Source organism: Musca autumnalis, unplaced genomic scaffold, assembly GCF_047663935.1.
Source record: "Musca autumnalis isolate F117 unplaced genomic scaffold, ASM4766393v1 scaffold_2, whole genome shotgun sequence".
Taxonomy (NCBI): Eukaryota; Metazoa; Arthropoda; class Insecta; order Diptera; family Muscidae; genus Musca; species Musca autumnalis.
This window is the reverse complement of record NW_027411755.1, coordinates 258,713,144-258,733,020: the sequence shown is the minus strand read 5'-3', so window position 1 is coordinate 258,733,020 and position 19,877 is coordinate 258,713,144. Positions and strand designations below refer to the sequence as shown.

At 35.9% G+C, this 19,877-nt stretch overlaps 2 protein-coding genes across 41 annotated transcripts in view; both read left to right on the top strand.

Annotated features, from left to right (window-relative positions):
- The window catches only part of LOC141391903 (uncharacterized), a 32,433-nt gene extending 17,434 nt beyond the window's left edge, over positions 1 to 14,999 (top strand). The window contains exon 2 of the mRNA XM_073964632.1: positions 14,948 to 14,999. The gene's annotated coding sequence lies outside the window, so the exon portion shown is untranslated. The remainder of the gene's footprint in view (positions 1 to 14,947) is intronic.
- Positions 1 to 19,877, top strand: part of LOC141391899 (uncharacterized) — an 87,655-nt gene that overhangs the window by 25,569 nt on the left and 42,209 nt on the right. For all 40 annotated transcript variants that reach the window (XM_073964614.1, XM_073964601.1, XM_073964603.1 and 37 more), the window contains exon 3: positions 15,356 to 15,394. The gene's annotated coding sequence lies outside the window, so the exon portion shown is untranslated. The remainder of the gene's footprint in view (positions 1 to 15,355; positions 15,395 to 19,877) is intronic.

The window sequence follows — 19,877 nt, the reverse complement described above, 5'->3', positions numbered from 1 at the left end:
AGCAATTGATATTCCTAGAGTTTGTATCAAAATCAAATTTTTTGAGATTTTTTTTTATGTCCATAAAATCTTAAAAATATTCTTAAAGTCTTAATAAATACTTCGATGAGTTCATCTTCTTAAAAAAAGTTCTAAGCGAACGAATGCAGCCGAACCCTTTTGTGGGGATTTTTTGTAGCAACAACATCATTTCTCAAATCATTTCGCCCAAACGTTATTGTTTGAGGTCCTTTTAGCTCGTATATACTTACCACTTGTCGAAAAAATCCAGCTGATATTGCCTATAAATATTCCCTCCAACTGTTCTATTCAAGCCTTTTTAGCATTTGGAAATAGCATGCGTCATGTGTATCCCATCATCAAAATGGATCTAGGATTAGATTTGTACCTGAAAGATAATTGAAGTCTATGTGGACTTCCATTTGGTCTTTTAAGCAGTCAAATTTGTTTGAAATGTCAGCTTGATCTTAGTTTTGGTGGTTAAAAATTAAAAGCAAAAAGATTTTTTAAAGTGGAAGGTGGTTAAAATTGGTTTCCTTTGGGGAAAAGTAGAGTAAGTCATCTTTACATCGTGAATAGAGGCGCATCGTTGGTCTTTCACATGGCCTTTTGATGTTCAAGTCTATCTTTTATTAGATTTAAAAAAACACCTCTCTCAATGCTTTTATTTATCTCTCTTACATACCAACCGATCTCGTATCTTCATTACAACCTCCCTCATCTTTTACGAATAAAAATTGTGAATCTGTCTGCGGTTGATTGTATATCTTGTACGTAATTGATGATCATTCATAGCATTATTAAGGTCACTGGAAAATAAACAATGAACATCTTTTGTGGTCGGTCACTTGCAGTAAATTGAAATTGCTCATAAAATCATTGAAAGAAAAAAAAAACGTTTATTTTCAAATTGAAATTAAATAGAATTGGCAAGCAAGCAGAACAAGATAACGAATAAAAGATGAGTCTGAATAACCAAAGAAGAAATAAACAAAATTTGTAGTGATATCCAAGATAAATACCACCTTAGTAAATACCAAGTGTCGTATACACGGTGTCGTTACTCATACGCTATGAGTAAACAAGAGAATTTTTGGACAAATTTGCGATATGGTAGAATGTAGAAATGGCGCAAATATTTTTTAAATAAATAATTAAAATAAAAAATTTGAACGGAATAAGATCAAATATAGTAATGATGTATTGCAATTATTGAGAAATGACAGATAAATACCGATCACTAGTTGTGTGTGCACAAGATCAACTGCTGAGGGATTGGTATTTCCCACATGAGAGAGGTAAATTAATTTAAAGAACGGTTTAAATTTAAATCGTTGCAGGTATAATTTTCGCCATTAGTTCGAATTTTTAACTCGACTTGGTACAGTATTCTCTTTTATTTCACTTCAATTATATTTACTTAATAAATTGTTGAATAATTTAGTTATAATTCAAAATCGGGAAAATGAAAAACGGTTCCAGTTCCAGTGCATCGTATACTTAATATTAAAACGTATACGCCACAAATACCAAAGTTCAGAATACAAGCTTTTTTCGACCTATCTTTTTCAAATTTTCCAATAAATGCATTATAAAAATTTAGGTTAATATATTGATTTCTAGTAAAAGCATATTTTTCCCATTCTCTCCCTTATTGCCAGGAAAATCACTCCGTCCTACCATAGAATACTTAAGAAGCAACAAATTCCCATCTACCTATCCTCGCCCACAAAAACTGTAACGTAACGTGCAAATGACACATAACAGAATACTCTCATTAACGCCACAATACCATAAAGAATTTTTTTGTGTAGCATACAAAAGAATTCTTACAAGGATACTTAGCATTAGATGTACACACTATACACACAAATATTATATCAGAGTATGCGTGCATATGTGTGTCCCATGTACTATATGTGTTAATAGGGAATCTTAGCACTTAGCAGCTGCTGGCGAAAAACGGCTGCAAGCCAAAAACAATAGTGTTTAACGCTTAAGACAATGACAGGTATGATGAAGTAGTGTTGAGTGAGAAGAAGAAGAACACAAAAACAACTAAATGAACTAAAAAGGCGCACACTCAACAACAAATGCAAAATTTGTTAACGCTTCTTATCCTTGTTGCTAGTTTTCCTTCTTACCATGAAAAAAGGAAGAATTTTAAAGACAGAATGAATGGAAGAAAGGCAACCATCATCAGTTGCTGATTGTTAGTTGTTGTTGTTGTTTTTCATTCAATCCGCTTTGTTTTTTCTTGTTGTTGTTGTTGTCTAAGCTGCTCATCATGAGCTTCTTGATGTTTAGTTCATGAAGCTGTTGTTGTTGCACAGCTGCACATTTCGAACATTAAGACTTCTTGTTAGACGATACCTTGGCTATTACATCCACAACTGTCAGTCTGTTCTTTTCTCTTCGTTTTGTTTTTCATTTGTATTCCATGGATTTTTATTTTAGTTTTAGCTTACACTGTGTTTAGGTATGAGTTATTATTGGTATTTAGAGGATATTTTTGCTTATAAGGAAATGTTATTGACTTGCTATAATACGCTACAATAATTGCCATCAAATAATTGTTAGTCTAAACAGTAGTATATCAGGAGTTAGGTGCACAATTGAAGAAGGACATAACTCCCAAATACGTTGGGACTTATTTTCTGTTTGTAAAGAGCCTGCCTTCGACCGGGACTTAAGGCTTCAACCATTGGACATATACTATATGCGGCTTACTTAGTTACTTAGCTGGCCCATTACAGAACATTTGTTCCATAGACCGAACTAAGAAAAGATATCCATTCCTCTCTGTTTTTCGCTTCGCTTCTTGGAATACCGCGACTTTTCATTTCTTCATCCACTTGTATGCTCCATCGAAGCTTAGGCCTGCCGATTCTGCGTGCACCGCCATGTGGCATGTATTATTACGCCTTGTTAGCGGGTTCATCATCGCTCATTCTTATGATATGGCCTAGCCAACGCAATCGTTGCATCTCGATACGTTTAACTATATTCATGTCTTTGTATAGCTGAAATAGCTCGTGGTTCATACGACGTCGATATTCACCGCCAACGCAAATCGGCCCGTAGATCTTTCGAAGAATTTTCTTCTCAAACACACCGAGCACTGCCTTATCTGCTTGCGCAAGTACCCATGCTTCGGAGCCATACATTAGCACGGGTAGTATCAGCGTTTTGTATAGCGTTATTTTTGTTTCACGAGATGTGGCTTTGTTTTTAAATTGCTTACTTAAACCATAGTAGCATCTGTTGGCCAATACAATTCTTCTTCTTATTTCACAACTGATGTTGTTTGCTGTGTTTATGGCAGTGCCGAGGTAGATGAAGTCTTTAACTACCTCAAAATTGTACTTACCAACTTCCACAGTTGGTCCCAGCTCTATGGACGCTTTTCGCGTCGACACCATCAATTTGGTCTTTTCGCCGTTTACCGCCAGACCCACTTTCGCAGATTCTGCTTCGACCTTCCTAAAGGTATCAGTTACTTCATTTATTGATCGTCCCATGATGTGGCTATTGGTGAATATTGTGCAATTTCTTTTGACATCTGCATCTCGTATTACCTTTTCCAGCAAAATGTTGAATAGGTCACATGAAAAGCTGTCTCCTTGTCTGAAACCTCTTTGGAGAGGTTCTGAACTGAACTGTTCGGAGAGGTTCTTTCCAATTTTAACTGATGATCTAGTGTCAGTTAAAGTCATCTTACAAAGCCGGATGAGCTTTGCGGGGATACCAAATTCAGACATTGCATGGAATACCTTTGATCGGAGGGGACTGTCGAATGCTGCTTTATAATCGGCAAAAAGGTTATATGTGTCGATCTGCATCTCTGGGTCTTCTCTAGGATTTGCCGCAGGGTAAATATCTGATCAATGTTGGACTTGCCAGGTCTAAAGCCACATTGGTATGGTCCAATTATTTCGTTGACCATTGGCTTTAGTCGTTCGCACAATATCCCTGACACTATCTTATAGGCAATAGGGAGAAGACTTATGCCCCTATAGTTGGAGCATACAGTCTTATCTCCTTTCTTGTGGACGGGACATAGGATGCTCAGCTTCCAATCGTCGGGTACGCGTTCTTCCTGCCAGATGGTGCTAGCTAGCTGATGCATACACCTTATCAGCGCGTCGCATCCGGTTTTAAACAGCTCGGCTGGTAAGCCATCGACTCCTGCTGCTTTATTATTCTTCAGCCGGTTTATTGCTGTTTTTACCTCATCTTGGCCGGGTTGTATACATTCAATACCAACTTCTGGGATTGGATCTGTGGTATCTTCGTCGACTTCGCTACTCTTGGATACCAACAGTTTGAAAAAAGGCTCTTTTCATATCCTTAGTACACTATCTGTTTCAGTTACCAGATTACCTTGCTGGTCTCTACAGGAGGAGGTGCCACTTCCAAAGCCATCAGTTTGATGTTTCACTCTTTGGTACAATTTTCGGACTTCTCTCCCGCTTTTCCTCTCTCCTTTTCTCCCGATACCTCTCTCGTGCGCTACGCGTAGCTACTGATTGAATTTTTTTCTTCGGTAGCAGCACGACATCATACCATGGATTCTTTGGTGGTATCCAAGTATGGATTTTGCGGCTGTTTGCATGGAGTGGGCAATACTTTACCATTGCGCTGATATGTTATCGGGATGATGAGTGCTTTGATTAAGCAATTGGGCCAGTTAAGTGGAATATGCTGTGGCTATCTGTTGTGATTGCAGCTTACCGATGTCCAACTTCCGTGTTGTGTCTGTTCGCACTTTGTTTGCTACGTTTAATCTGGTACGTACCTTTGCTGCAACAAGGTAGTGATACGAATCAATGTTTGCACCTCGGAACGATCGTACATCCAACACGCTTGATGCATGTCTTCCATCTATCACAACGTGATCAATTTGATTTCTTGCTCTTTGATCTGGTGACAGCCAGGTGCCCTTATGAATATCGAGATGCTTAAATCTGGTAATGCTAACTACCATTTTTCTTGCAGCTGCAAAGTCTATCAGCCTCATACCATTGTCAGACGTTTCACTGTGGAGACTGAATTTCCCGACTGTTGGGCCAAAGATATTCTCCTTTAAAATGTTGGCATTAAACTCGCCTAGTATAATTTTAATGTCATGGGCAGGGCAACGGTCATAAGTTTCTTCTAGGCGCTCGTAAAATATATCTTTGGTCTGCTCTTCCTTGTCTTCAGTGGGAGCATGAGCGCAAATAAAGCTGATGTTGAAGAATTTAGCTTTTAATCGAATTGCAGCGAGTCTTTAATTCACTAGGGTGAAGCTGGAGACCAGATGTTTTAACCTCCTACCAACTACAAATCCGCAACCAAACTCATGCTTTGTGTCATGGCAGCTATAATACAGTGCGTCATCTTTAGGTGTTGTTGTGACGCCTTTCCCGTTCCATCGTATTTCCTGTATGGCAGTAATGTCGGCCTCGTACTTTTCCAGTACATCTGCCAATGCGTAAACTGCACCTTCTCTATAAAGAGTGCGAACATTCCAGGTGCAGATTCGCATATCATGGTCCTTAAAACGTTTGCGAGGTTCGTCAACTTTATAGGGGTTTGTTTTTCTTTTCGTTTGTTTTTTCATAGTAGGCTGTTTTTTTTCTAGGGGAGGGTTACTAACCCGACGCCCAAACCCAAGTTTTTAACGTTCTGATGGGTGAACGCGCGACACATGTTAGCTAACTACCTTTAACGGGTGTTAAAGGCAGTTCCCCAGGTGACACCACGGGGAGATCAGTGTCCAGTGTCCCCTACGTCACCCGCTCTATAAAGTTCAGTTAGTCTAAAAATCACCCCATCAGCTTGCCTATAACAACTTCCACTTGTTTGTCTTCATATCGTATATAGACTCCCTTTGGCTTGTTTATGAAGACTGCCTTCAGCCCACCTATGAAGTTTCAGCTTGTCAATATCCGCACACTTTGTCAATAAATATCTTTTTAGAGCATCTATTTTGATAGATCGCCCTTCTAAGTCAGATTCTAAAAACAGTTCCGCGATTTAATTTTTTCTATATATTTTTATTCGATGTCTTATTTATTTTATTTATTATATAAAATAACACTGAGGCGTATACATTGTGAAGATACTTATGTCTCATCCAGTATGCACAGCAGCTCATCTTCATAATTGTATATACAAATGTACATATAATGTTAGTATTCTCTCCTCTAATCCCTTACTTGTAATTACACCACACTAAAGCCTTCCCCACCTATTGCACATAACCTTGAATTGCTAAAGAGTTAATTATGATCTTAAAATAATAAACAAACACTTGACTGACTATCTAACCAAGTGGACGACAATTCAACAATTGACTGGTCATCCATAACAAGCCAACAACAAAGACTCAGACGACAAATGTTTAATACTGATGGTGAGTGTCTTCTATTTTTCTTTTTTTTCTATTCACCCAACCACTGAAACAAACGTTTAACTATTGCCAGGCGTCTAAGTGTTAAATACATACATTTAAAACCATATTTGCATATTCTACTCTTCTAGGGCAACAACTATAAAAGCAAAAAAAGAAAAAAGACAATAACAAAATACTTTGAAAACAAAGAATTCAACAACAAAAAAAGTCAAGCCAAGTCAACCACTCATAAATATTTTATGTTGGAATATTTACTTCTGTACTTATGTTGAAGTGTGATACTGTATAGAATGAACATTGCAATACCAATACAATGGTATACCACACACTTGCACATGATGATACATACACAGAAATACACACCACACAATAAAAAGTTTTGCTCTACACTGGCTGCAAGCAGAAATAATGCCATCGACACATGTATGGATGTTGGGATAGTACAATGAAACTACCTTCTCCATTGCAACTCTGCTACCATGTGGGTATATTTATATACATATGTATGTATGTATGAATGTATTTTGTCAATCCCATATAAAAATATAGAATAATGTGTGTAGTATATTGTTCCACATACATATTTTTCTATCATCATCATAATAATAATGATAACATCAGTTAGAGTCGACAAGACCAAAGAACAACTATAACCATTCAACAAACACCGATTCAGCCAACCAGCCATGCAGTCAGCCACCAGGCAAGGCAGTTATAGGCTTCACTCACACACTTTATAGTAATATGCTGGCAGACAAACACACACCCACATTTCACTGTATTCTTCTTCCCTCTTCATGAAGATATGGAACATACATCTGGCCATTGTTATGTGTGTGTATAGATGTAAGCGAGTTCATGATGTGTGGGTGTGTGTAGGGCTCTCAATGACAAACTGTTTGACCTATTGATTGATTGACTTGTATAAAATGTGTTATTGTTGATATCGTTCGTTGTTGTTCGGATGTGCATTCTATAGGCCATTAGTTTTGTCTGTGGCCAATTTTAAATGCATCTTTGTATGAGGGCAGCGTATGGAGCATAATGACACAAACCAGGGAGAGCGTGTGTGGCAGGCCTAAAAGCATTACACTTCGCTCCCTACCATGATTTGATGGGGGCGGGGTACGAAACGTTATCTATAATTGACAAAAACAAAAATGAAATCCTCCTCCCTACAATTGGGGATGCAACCCAAACAACAACACTAGCTTCAGCTGACCCATAATGACCCCTTAAACTCGCCTTTAAAGACTCCGTTCAACTCGTCTAAAAAGACTCCCATCAGCTAGTCTAAAAAGACTCCCTTTGGCTTGTCTATAAAGACTCGTTTTCGCTTGTCTATAAAGACGCCCTTCAGCTCGTCTAAAAAGACTCCCTTCAGCTTGTCTATAAAGACAGCTTTTCGCTTGTCTATAAAGACGCACTTCAGCTCGTCTAAAAAGACTCCTATCAATTCTTCTAAAAAGACTTGCTTCTGCCCGTCTGTAAAGATTCTTCATGTCCTCTAAAAAGACTTCCTACAGGACATCCAGTCGTCTAAAACGACTCTCTTCAGGTCGTCTAAAGCGACTCTGTTCGTCTATAAAGACTCCTAGTCCATAGCTTGTTTTTAAAAATTCCCTTCAACTCGCCCATAAAGAATGTCGACAGCTCGTCTCTGAAAAAACCCTTTAGGTCCCCATTCAGCACGTCTTTAGGTCACCCATGAAGACTCCGTTCAGCCCGTCCATAAAGACTCTCTTCAAGTCGTCCATCAGGCCTCTTTCCTCTGTAAGCTGATAGAAAATTTAGAAAGACTTCGTTGAATTTACTTTTTCTATAAAAAAGTTCGTGGATTTGCCTTTTTCTATACAATTCTCCGCTGAATTGATTTTTCACATACAAAAAGTTCGCTGAATTAATTAATTTGTTCTATAAAAAAGTTTTCTAAATTAACCATTTCTGTAGTAAATGTTCGCTGAATTGACTTTTTCTATAAAAAAAAAGTTCGCTGAATTGACTTTTTCTGTAGAAAAACTTCGTTGAATTAACTCTTTCTATAGAAAAGCTTCGCTGAATTGACTTTTTCAATAGAAAAGGTTCGATGACTTAACTTTAAGTTCGCTGAAGTGACATTGCTGTTTCGCTGATTTGAATTTTCGTTTGCTGAATTTGAAATTTTCAAAGGAAAATTTTTCGGAATTGACTTTCCCTATAGAAAAACTTCGCTGAATTGACTTTTTCTATAGAAAAATTTCGCTGAATTGAATTTTTCTTATCAAAACGGTCGCTAAATTGAGATTGGGAAAAAGTTTTCTAAACTGATTTTTTTCTATAGAAAAATGTTCGATGAATAGGCTTTTTTAATAGAAAAAGTTCGCCAAATTGGCTTTTTTATTAGAAAAAGTTTGCTGAATTGGCTTTTCCTGTGGAAAAAGTTCGCTGAATGGCTTTTTTATAGAAAAACTTTGCGGAATTAGCTTTCTACAGAAAAAGTTCGCTGAAAGACTTCGCTGAATTTACTTTTTCTATAAAAAATGTTCGTGGATTTATCTTTTTCTATACAAATCTCCGCTGAATTGATTTTTCCCATACCAAAAAGTTCGCTGAACGAATTTTTTTCTGTATGAAGAGGTCGCTGAATGATTTGTTCTGTAGAAAAGTTTTCTGAATTAAACATTTCTTTAGTAAAAATTCGCTGAATTGGCTTTTTCTATAAAAAAAAGTTCGCTTGACTTTTCTGTAGAAAAGCTTCGTTGAATTGACTCTTTCTATAGAAAAGCGTCGCTGAATTGACTTTTTCAATAAAAAAGGTTAGCTGACTTCACCTTTAGTTGGCTGAATTGACATTTTCAAAGAAAAAGTTTGCTGAATTAACTTAATCTTTTGAAAAAGTTCTCTGAATTGACTTTTTCTTATGAACAATTTCGCGGAATTGACTAGTTCCATAGAAAAAGTTTCCTGAATTTGTCTTTTCTACAGAAAAGGTTCGCTGACTTCACTTTTCGTTCGCTGAATTGACATTTTTCAAAGCAAAAGTTCGCTGAATTGAGCTTTTCTATAAAAAAAGTTTGCTGAATTAACTTAATCTTTTGAAAAAGTTCCCTGAATTGACTTTTTCTTAAGAAAAATTTCGCAGAAATTACTAGTTCCATAGAAAAAGTTTCCTGAATTTGCTTTTTCTACAGAAAATTTTCGCTGACTTCACCTTTCGTTCGCTGAATTGGCTTTTTCTATAGAAAAGGTTCGCTGACTTCACTTTTCGTTCGCTGTATTTACTTTTTCCAAAGAAACAGTTCGCTGAATTGGTCTTTTCTATAGAAAAAGTTTGCTGAATTAACTTAATCTTTTGAAAAAGTTCCCTGAATTGACTTTTTCTTATGAAAAATTTCGCGGAAATTACTAGTTCTATAGAAAAAGTTTCCAGAATTTGCTTTTTCTATAGAAAAGGTTTGCTGATTTCACTTTTCGTTCACTGAATTGGCTTTTTCTATAGAAAAGGTTTGCTGACTTTACTTTTCGTTCGCTGTATTTCCTTTTTCCAAAGAAAAAAATTATTGAAATGAGCTTTTCTAAAGCAAAACTTTTCTGAATTCAATTTTTCTATAGAAAAAGTTCGCAGAATTAACTTTTACTATAGCGAAAGTTCGCTTAGTTGACTTTTTCTATAGAAAAATTCGCTGTTTTGACTATTTCAATAGAAATGGTTAGCTGAATTGAATTATCGTTTGCTGAATTTGCTTTTTTCAAAGAAAAACTTCGCTGAATTAAACTTTTCAAAGGAAAATTTTTCGGAATTGACTTTCCATATAGAAAAACTTCGCTGAATTGAATTTTTCTTATCAAAAACGTCGCTAAATTGAGATTGAGAAAAAGTTTTCTAAATTGATTTTTTTCTATAGAAAAAAGGTCGCTAAATTGGCTTTTTTAATAGAAAAAGTTAGCTGAATTGGATTCTCCTGTAGAAAAAGGTCGCTGAATTGGCTTTTTTTATAGAAAAAGTTTGCGGAATTGGATTTTTCTATAGAAAAAGTGTGCGGAATTGGTTTTTCTATAGAAACATTTCGCTGAATTGGCTTTTTCAGTAGAAAAAGTTCGCTGAATTGGTTTTTTATAGAAAAATTTCACTGAAATGTCTTCTTTTTTGGAAAAAGTAAGCTAAATTGAGCTTTTCATTGGAAAAAGTTTGCTGAATTAACTTAATCTTTTGAAAAATTTCTCGGAAATTACTAGTTCCATAGGAAAAGTTTCCTGAATTTGCTTATTCTGTAGAAAAGGTTCGCTGACTTCACCTTTCGTTGGCTGAATTGGCTTTTTCTATAGAAAAGGTTTGTTGACTTTACTGTTAAAGTTCGCTGAATTGACTTTTTCTATAGATAAAGTTTGCTGAATTAACTTTTACTATAGAGAAAGTTCGCTAGAATGGCTTTTTCTATAGATTAAGTTTGCTGAATTAACTTTTACTATAGAAAAATTATCTGTATTTGCTATTTCAATAGAAATGGTTCGCTGATTTGAATTTTCGTTTGCTGAATTTCCTTTTTCAAAGAAAAACTTCGCTGAATTGAACTTTTCAAACGAAAATTTTTCGGAATAGAAAAACTTTGCTGAATTGACTTTTTCTATAGAAAAATTTCCCTGAATTCTTATCAAAAAGGTCGCCAAATTGAAATTGAGAAAAAAAATTTTAAATTAATTTTTTTTATAGCAAAAAGTTCTCTGAATTGGCATTTTCTACAGAAAAGGTTCGCTAAATTGGCTTTTTTAATAGAAAAAGTTTGCTGAATTGGCTTTTCCTGTAAAAAAAGTTCGCTGAATTGGTTAATTTTATAGAAAGTGTTTGCGGAAGTGACAGTTTTTCTGTAGAAAAAATTTACGGATTTAGCTTTCTAAAGAAAAAGTTCGATGAATTGGTTTTTCTATAGAAAAGTTTCGCTAAATTGGCTTTTCCTGTAGAAAAAGTTTGCTGAATTGGTTTTTTTTATAGAAAAAGTTTGCGGAATTGGCTTTTTTATAGAAAAAGTTTGCTGAATTGGCTTCTCCTGTAGAAAAAGTTCGCTGAATTGGTTTTTTTAGAGCAAAATTTTGCGGAATTGGCTTTTTCTATAGAAACAGTTTGCGGAAGTGGCATTTTCTATAGAAAAGGTTCGCTGAATTGGGTTTTCTAAGCTGAATTGACCTTTTCTGTAGAAAAAGTTCGCTAAATTGACTCCTTCCTTGAAAAAAGTTCGCTGAATTGGCTTCTTTTTTGGAAAAGTAAGCTAAATTCACATTTTCAATAGAAAACGTTGGATAAGTTGACTATTTCAGTAGAAAAAGTACGTTGAATTCGCACTTTCAACAGCAAAAATTCGCTGAATTGACTTTTTTCAATAGAAACATATCGCGGAATTTACTTTTTCCACACGAAAAAATCAAAAAAAGAAAAGTTCTCGAAATTACAATTTCCGACAAGAAAGTTCTACACTTTTTTCAGATGTAATTCGAAACATTTTAGTTGTAATTCATAATTACAAATGGAATAATTCGAATTACAAATGGAATTCTCGAATTACAAATGAAATGTTACGAATAACAAATATAATACTCGAATTACAATTAAAATAATTCGAATTACATCTGAAAAAGGTGTATAGAAAGATCTGGACTAAAATCATAAAAGAAATAAAACAAAAAAAAATATTTTTTTAAACTAAGATGCATTCCTTATTAATTTTTAGAAAATAAAATATATCATCTGAACAATATTGAAGTTCTTCCAACTCTTTGAAAAGGAAGTCGTTTAGGCTCCTTAATTAAAGAAAAATATAACATATCCCAAGCCTTACCATCTGCCCACAGCTTTGTTTTCATGAAACAGCTTACCATTATTTTAACCCACCTTACAGAACTCTGCTTCTTTCACATTCTTCCTTGAACCAATCTGTGATTTTCCTTGAAATACCTTACCTTTGTGTGTGTGTGTATGTCTACCTCGTTATCTAAATAGCAAAGGGGCCCAACAATGGGACATCATTGTCGTCCCCCTCATCACTATCATCATCATCATTACTTCTTTTATTTATTTTGATTTTTAAAACAAGGCTAGAATATCTTGGTTTTTATGCTTTTAGGCACGTTTATTAGACACTGTTGTTATTGTTGTTGATGTTGTTGTTGTTGTTTTTTATTTGCTTTTCTATTTGAGCTTTTGTTCTTGGTTAATGTAATGTTAGATGGTAGCTGGCTGACTGGTTGGTATCCTCTAAAGCCTTCAAAGTCCATTTTGGCCACTTTTTTTGTCTGTGTTATAACTAAAGGTAAAGGAGGAGGCGGAGAGAGAGCTAGGGGGAAAAAGGTTATAGAGACTGCTTAACGAAGCATATGTTACAATTGTATAGTGTGTGTTATAATAATGTTCATTGGTGTTAGTGTTCATTGTTGTTAGGGGTTTTCTAGGCTTTTGTTTTGTTGATTTTGCTCAGTTATTCTTTTGGTTTTTTTTCTTTGTTTCTTTTTCATGTGCATCTTTCGCATAACATTTTTTGTTTCTTTTTTCTTCTTTGTTTTATTGTAAAATGGATTGCTTTGGCCACATACCGTTATGTGTGTGAGCCGCCCGCCTGTTAGCCAAAACCAATGCATGCTGTCTCATGAAATTGTTCTATTTTTTGTGTTATTTTTCTTTTTTTCTTCTTCCTCTTTTATTTCGTTTGTCTATTGTTTATGCACATGTTGTCCCTCAAGTACTTCTATTATTATATTCTGGCCCCATCCTCTTTGTGCTGTATTCACTTTGTGTTGCTTGGAGGTTTCTTTGAATCTCTTGTTGTTTTTTTCTTTGTACTCCACCAAGGGAAAACAAAATCATTGGTGGTTTTGGCATATTTTGTGTTTTTATCTTCTCTTCTTTAGCTTTCGGAATTAACACTACATTTACCGAAGGTAATGAAACCTGGGTGGGTACCGACATAAGTGACCACATGGCAACATATCTATGCTCGTATTAGACAGATCCACAGATTTTAACAGATCCACACATTTTTCTAATAAATAAAAAAAATTATATGCAATTAAAAGCAGCCCAAATTTAAGATGAATAAAATAGATAAGGGTTCTACAATCTTGCAAAATTTCTAATGCATACAAAAGAGTAAAAAATGTACTCCCTTGATCTATCTTGATTCGAGATCAGTGTTATAAAGGCTACGTAAATTCTTAACATTGCACCATTTTTCTATTACGCCATCTATACCTCAAAGTAAATTTTTTTATTATTCGTGCTGACAATATAATTAACATACTTTTAGGCGGAATATTTATAGAAATTAACTGAGTGGCCAAAAACCCTAACATTTCCCAATGAAAAGAAAATAGCTTCTAAAAACTGAACATTTTGGTCCCCTCTAGTAAATCTATGGTTAATCATAGCCGCCGTATAAATGAAATGTATATTTTTAATAATACCTAATATTGAGTTTCAGTTATAACAACAGCCCCAAACAATATCCATTCTTCTCGGTAGCTCTTAACATTATCGCCATTATTATTATTATCATTATTTGTGCAAGCATTGTTCTTAGCTGCTGGGCTGGTTAGTTGGTTACCTAACCATCTATCTAGCCATCTATCCATCCATCCACATGTCCATGGTGAGTTTAGACACCACGGCTACCACTGCTTTGTACTACCTAATGTTGGTCCATTGTTGTTGTTGTTTGCTGATATGCTTTTGCTTTGTTTTATTTTATCTTTTGTGCCAAGAAGAAAAACCTTTTTGGTAGTTCCTTGGTTACAAACATCTTTAATGGATGTACCTTCTAGTTGTTAGCCAGCTCAGCTTTTGTTCCGTTATTTTAGGCATTGTTTGTTTGAGTCGCTTTTTTTCTAAGAAACATAAGTGTTTTGTCGGAACTCAATATAAGACACAATGACTAATTGCAATGTCCATGTGATGGTATGTACTTTATTATTATTTTTAATAATAAGAGGTTTTAGTATTAATTAAAAATTATGGAAAAGTAAAGAATGGGTCTGGGGAGATTCTTAGATGTGGAGGTTGCAAGTCTTTTGCCTTGGAAAACAAGTACAGATATGTTAACAAAACAAAAACTGCATAAAAGAAAAGAAATGTTTTCCCAGAGAATAGTTACACCAGTTTTCATGCAATATTTAGATGACCAAAAATGTGCAGCAGTTGGAACGTTATAACTGGGGTTTTGTACTTTTTGGGGGGTTGCGCGGCTTTTGTAAATGTTCCTAGAAATGTTAGAAACAAAGTTCCCGATCTGTATTAGCCCCATCTATACTTCATGCACACTGCCCTTGTCCAATACACTGCATTGCATTACGGGGTTGTCTATAAAAATTACTACAAATAATATACAAAAAACCAAAATGAAGATTTTGTAGATACTTCATCGTATAATTTATTAAGATAATATAAATTAACCAATTAAAATAGGAGAATTAGTTTAAGAACTGAAGATAATCTAATAAATATGTTCCAATTACAATACATATCATCATAATTCATTTAAATGTTATATATGTAGGATTTTATTCAAACACATATAATAATTATAGTGAATTATTTAAACATTGATTTATTTATTATGAAATCCTAACAATTAGTTTTTCGGGACTGATGTTCCTTGCTTTGCTTGTTCAACAAGGGAAACCATTGTAGCAGCCAAAAATGTATTTTACAAGAATGGACGACACTACAAGTGGCTCAACTGCCGATTGCAAAGTAATTAAATTAGAGATTCACTCTATTTAGGTACAACTCATGAGAAAAGTTATAAATTCACAATGACAAATAAAAATACTAAAGTTTCCAAATTGTTAATATTAAAATATAGAGGTCGGGCTTACATTTTATATTTGACATGTAGAGTTGTATTTTAACGTGTAGTATTAACGTATATTATACCCAGTTCCCACATATATAATTTTTCTAATAAATATATATTTTTTTTTTCTATTTTTCAGTGTACCTTGCAAATATGGCCAAAATACCTATTTATTAATGTAAGTAACCTATTATACTATTATTATACAAATCTTATCTTTCTTATCGATATATAAAAATAAAGAGTTGCTAAGTTACCGACCATGTTATAATCTTGAGCAGTAGGAACATTTGAAAAAGTTTATTCAAATGCTTTTTTCATCATATAAAATAGAGAACAGTTTATAATTTCGCTGAGTCTATTCCAAAATGCTTGGAAACTAACAAAAAATCACAGCAATTTCAAAACCAATCAACTGAAAACTTTGTATTAAACTGTTTGTTAGGAATCACTTAAAACGTCGTTGTATAATGACCTATCGATTATGACGAAGAAATCCGAGAGTCCCAAATTTCTACGGCCCTTTATAGCCCACACAAAACAAATATCGCATAACGGTTATAGAATCCAATACTGTCGTTCCCTTGGCCGTTGTTTTAAACGATTTGGACTGTAGTAGTGTTCTCGCACTCTTAAATATTGCCTCAACATTGTTTTACTTTGTGGGACACTTGAATGATTTTCATATAAAATATACGAATTTAAAATTCTTGCACGTAAAAGAAAGGAACTTTTAGTTTATTTTACAACGCCCCCTATATTTCAAATTTATATTATTACGTGTGTTTTCTCAGACGAATATATTTATGAACATACCTTTAGGCGAAATATTCCAATAATAAATGTCGGACCAGCGGCACATATTGCACTTGGAAAATATGTGGAAAAGATAATCAAAAAAGGGATAAAAAACGAGCTAAAAGGGATCCCAGGTTTGAATTATGACGCTAGAGAAAAACTCGTTGATTTGAGAGGAAACACCCTCATGAGAGACTTTAATACAAAAAATAGGGAACAGCAACACCAGCGCCTTTTCAACGATGGAAAATCACAAATATGTAGTTAAAAACAATAACGATTAGCGATTGTCATTTTAATGATTGTGCTCACTATTCTGACTATATCTTACTTACTTAGCTGGCCCATTACAGAACATTTGTTCCATAGACCGAACTAAGAAAAGATCTCCAATTATCTCTGTTTAGTGCTTCGCTTTTTTGAATACCGCGCCTTGTCATCTTTTCATCCACTCGTTTGCGCCATCTATTCTTTGGCCTGCCAATTCTGCGTGCACCGCCATGTGGCCCGAATTTATACGCCTTTTTAGCGGCGCTCATTCTTATGATATGGCCTAGCCAACGCAATCTCTACATCTCGATACGTTTAACTATATTGATGTCGTTGTATAGCAGATACAGCTCGTGGTTCATACGACGTCGATATTCACCGTCAACGCAGATCGGCCCGTAGATCTTTCGAAGATTTTTTTTTCTCAAATACGCCGAGCACTGCCTTATCTGCTTGCGCAAGTACCCATGCTTCGAAGCCATACATTAGCACGGGTAGTATCAGCGTTTTGTATAGTGTTATTTTTGTTTGACGAGATGAGGCTTTGTTTTTAAATTGCTTACTTAAACCATAGTATCATCTGTTGGCCAATACAATTCTCCTTCTTATTTCACAACTGATGTCGTTTGTTGTGTTTATGGCAGTGCCGAGGTAGACGAAGTCTTTAACTACCTCAAAATTGTAGGTACCAACTTCCATAGTTGGTCCGAGCTCTGTGGACGCTTTGCGCGTCGACACCATCAATTTGGTATTTTTGCCGTTTACCGCCAGACCCACTTTCGCAGATTCAGCTTCGACCTTCCTAAAGGTATCAGTTACTTCCTTTCCCATGATGTCTATGTCATGTTGAAGAGATTACACGAAAGGCTGTCTTCTTGCCTGAAACCTCTTTTGGTACAAAACTCTTCGGAGAGGTTCTTTCCTATTTTAACTGAATATCTTCTGTCAGTTACAAAACCGAATGAGCTTTGCGGGGATACCAAATTCAGGCATGTCTTGGAATACCTATGAACGTAGCGGGCTGTCGAAGGCTGCTTTATAATCGACAAAAAGGTGATATGAGTCGATCTGCATCTCCTGGGTCTTCTCTAGGATTTGTCGCAGGGTAAAAATCAAGTCAATGGTGGACTTGCCAGGTCTAAAGCCACATTGGTATGGTCCAATTATTTCGTTGACCATTGGCTTTAGTCGTTCGCACAATATCCCTGACACTATCTTATAGGCAATTGGGAGAAGACTTATGTCCCTATAGTTGAAGCATACGGTCTTATCTCCTTTCTTGTGGACGGGACACAGTATGTTCAGGTTCGATTTGTCGGGTACGCGTTCTTCCTGTCAGATGGTGCTAACTACTGATGCATACAACTTATCAGCGTGTTGCCTGCTTTTTTAAACAGCTCAACTCCTGCTGCCTTATTGTTCTTCAGCCGGTTTATTGCTGTCTTTACCTCACCTTGGCATTCTATACCATCTTCTGGGATTGGATCTGTGGTATCATCGTCTTCGCTACTATTGGATACCAGCAGATTGGAGAAATGTTCCTTCCATATCCTGAGCACGCTATCTGTATCTGTTACCAGATTAACTTGCTGGTCTCTACAGGAGGATGTGCCTGTTTGATGTTTCACTCTTTGGTAGAATTTTCGGACTTCATTCTGGCTCCTGTACATGTCGATTTTTTCACACTCCCGCTTTTCCATTTCTCTCTTTTTCTTGCGGAAAAGACGTTTCTCTCCTCTACTTTTCTCCCGATATCTCTCTCGTGCGCTACGTGTTGCTACTGATTGTAAAGTATGTAGCTCTATATGCCGCATTTTTCTCTTCGGTAGCAGCACGACACTCCTGGTCATACCATGAATTCCTTTGTGGAGGTCTCTGGAATCCAAGTATGGATTTTGCGGCTGTTTGCATGGAGTGGGCAATGTTTTGCCATTGTCCTGATATGTTATCGGGACAAGGAGTGCTCCCGTTAAGCAATTGGGCTAGTTGAGTGGAATATGCTGTGGCTATCTGTTGTGTTTGCAGCCTATCGATTTCCAACTTCCGCGTTGTGTCTGTTCGTGCTTTATTTGCAACGTTTAGACGGGTACGTACCTTTGCTGCAACAAGGTAGTGGTACGATCGTACATCCAACACGCTCGATGAATGTCTTCCATCTATCACAACATGATCAATTTGATTACTTGTTCTTTGATCTGGAGACAGCCAGGTGCCTTTATGTATATCGAGATGATTAAATCTGGTACAGCTAACTACCATGTTTTTTGCAGCTGCAAAGTCTAGCAGCCTCATACCATTGTCAGATGTTTCACTGTGGAGACTGAATTTCCCGACTGTTGGGCCAAAGATATTCTCCTTTCCAATTTTGGTATTAAAATCGCCTAGAATGATTTTAATGTCATGGGCAGGGCTATGGTCATATGTTTTTTTCTAAGCGCTCGTAAAATATATCTTTGGTCTGTTCGTCCTTTTCTTCAGTGGGAGCATGAGCGCAAATAAAGCTGATGTTGAAGAATTTAGCTTTTATTCGAATTGCAGCAAGTCTTTCATTCACTGGAGTGAAGCTGGATACCAGATGTTTTAGTCTCCGACTAACTACAAACCAGCAACCAAACTCATGATTTACATCATGGCAGCTATAATACAGTGCGTCACCTTTAGGTGTTGTTGTGACGCCTTTCCCAATCCATCGTATTTCCTGTATGGCAGTAATATCGGCCTTGTACTTTCCAAGTACGTCTGCCAATGCGAAGACTGCACCTTCTCTATAAAGAGTGCGAACATTCTAGGTGCAGATTCGCAGATCTTGGTCCTTAAAACGTTTGCGGGGTTCGTCAACTTTAGAGGGGTTTGTTTTTCTTTTCTTTCGTTTTTTCATAGTAGGCTGTTTTTTCTAGGGGAGGATTACCAACGCGACGCTCAAACCCAAGTTTTTAACGTTCTTATGGGTGAACGCGCGGCACATGTTAGCTCACTACCTTTAACGGGTGTTAAAGGCAGTTCCCCAGGTGACACCACGGGGAGGTCAGTGTCCACTTGAGATGAAAGAGGGACCAAGATAAATCCTAGGCTTTGCCATGTTAATACCCGTCAGGACCGTTCCTTGGTATCTTCCATCCCCTACATCACCCATTCTGACTATATCACTGTTCCCCTCTTTTGAATATTAATCTGAGAATTTACTATGACAGTTCACAACAACATTAACAAATACATACTTGTATACAGTGCTGTGGCTTTATGAGGTATACGTCCTTCTGCTATAGATGTCAAGCATCATTGCAAAGAGATGTTAGGGGAGGACTGTAAATCAGTTTTTGTCACTTCAAATGAAGATGACACCATAAAGGTGATGAAAACAATATTGTTTACAAGTAAATTCTGGTATAAAAAAGAGGGGATTAAATTTAACCCATTGCAACGGAATGACGCTTATCACAGGTTTATAGAAATGGTTCTCCATTGGAGCAAACTTCACCCTTTGTGTACAGTTCATCATATTAATTGATTTGAGAGATACATTATTCTAAACCAATAATAATTAAAAAAATATTAAACTATTAATTTACATTGTTTCGAATGTAACTGATAGG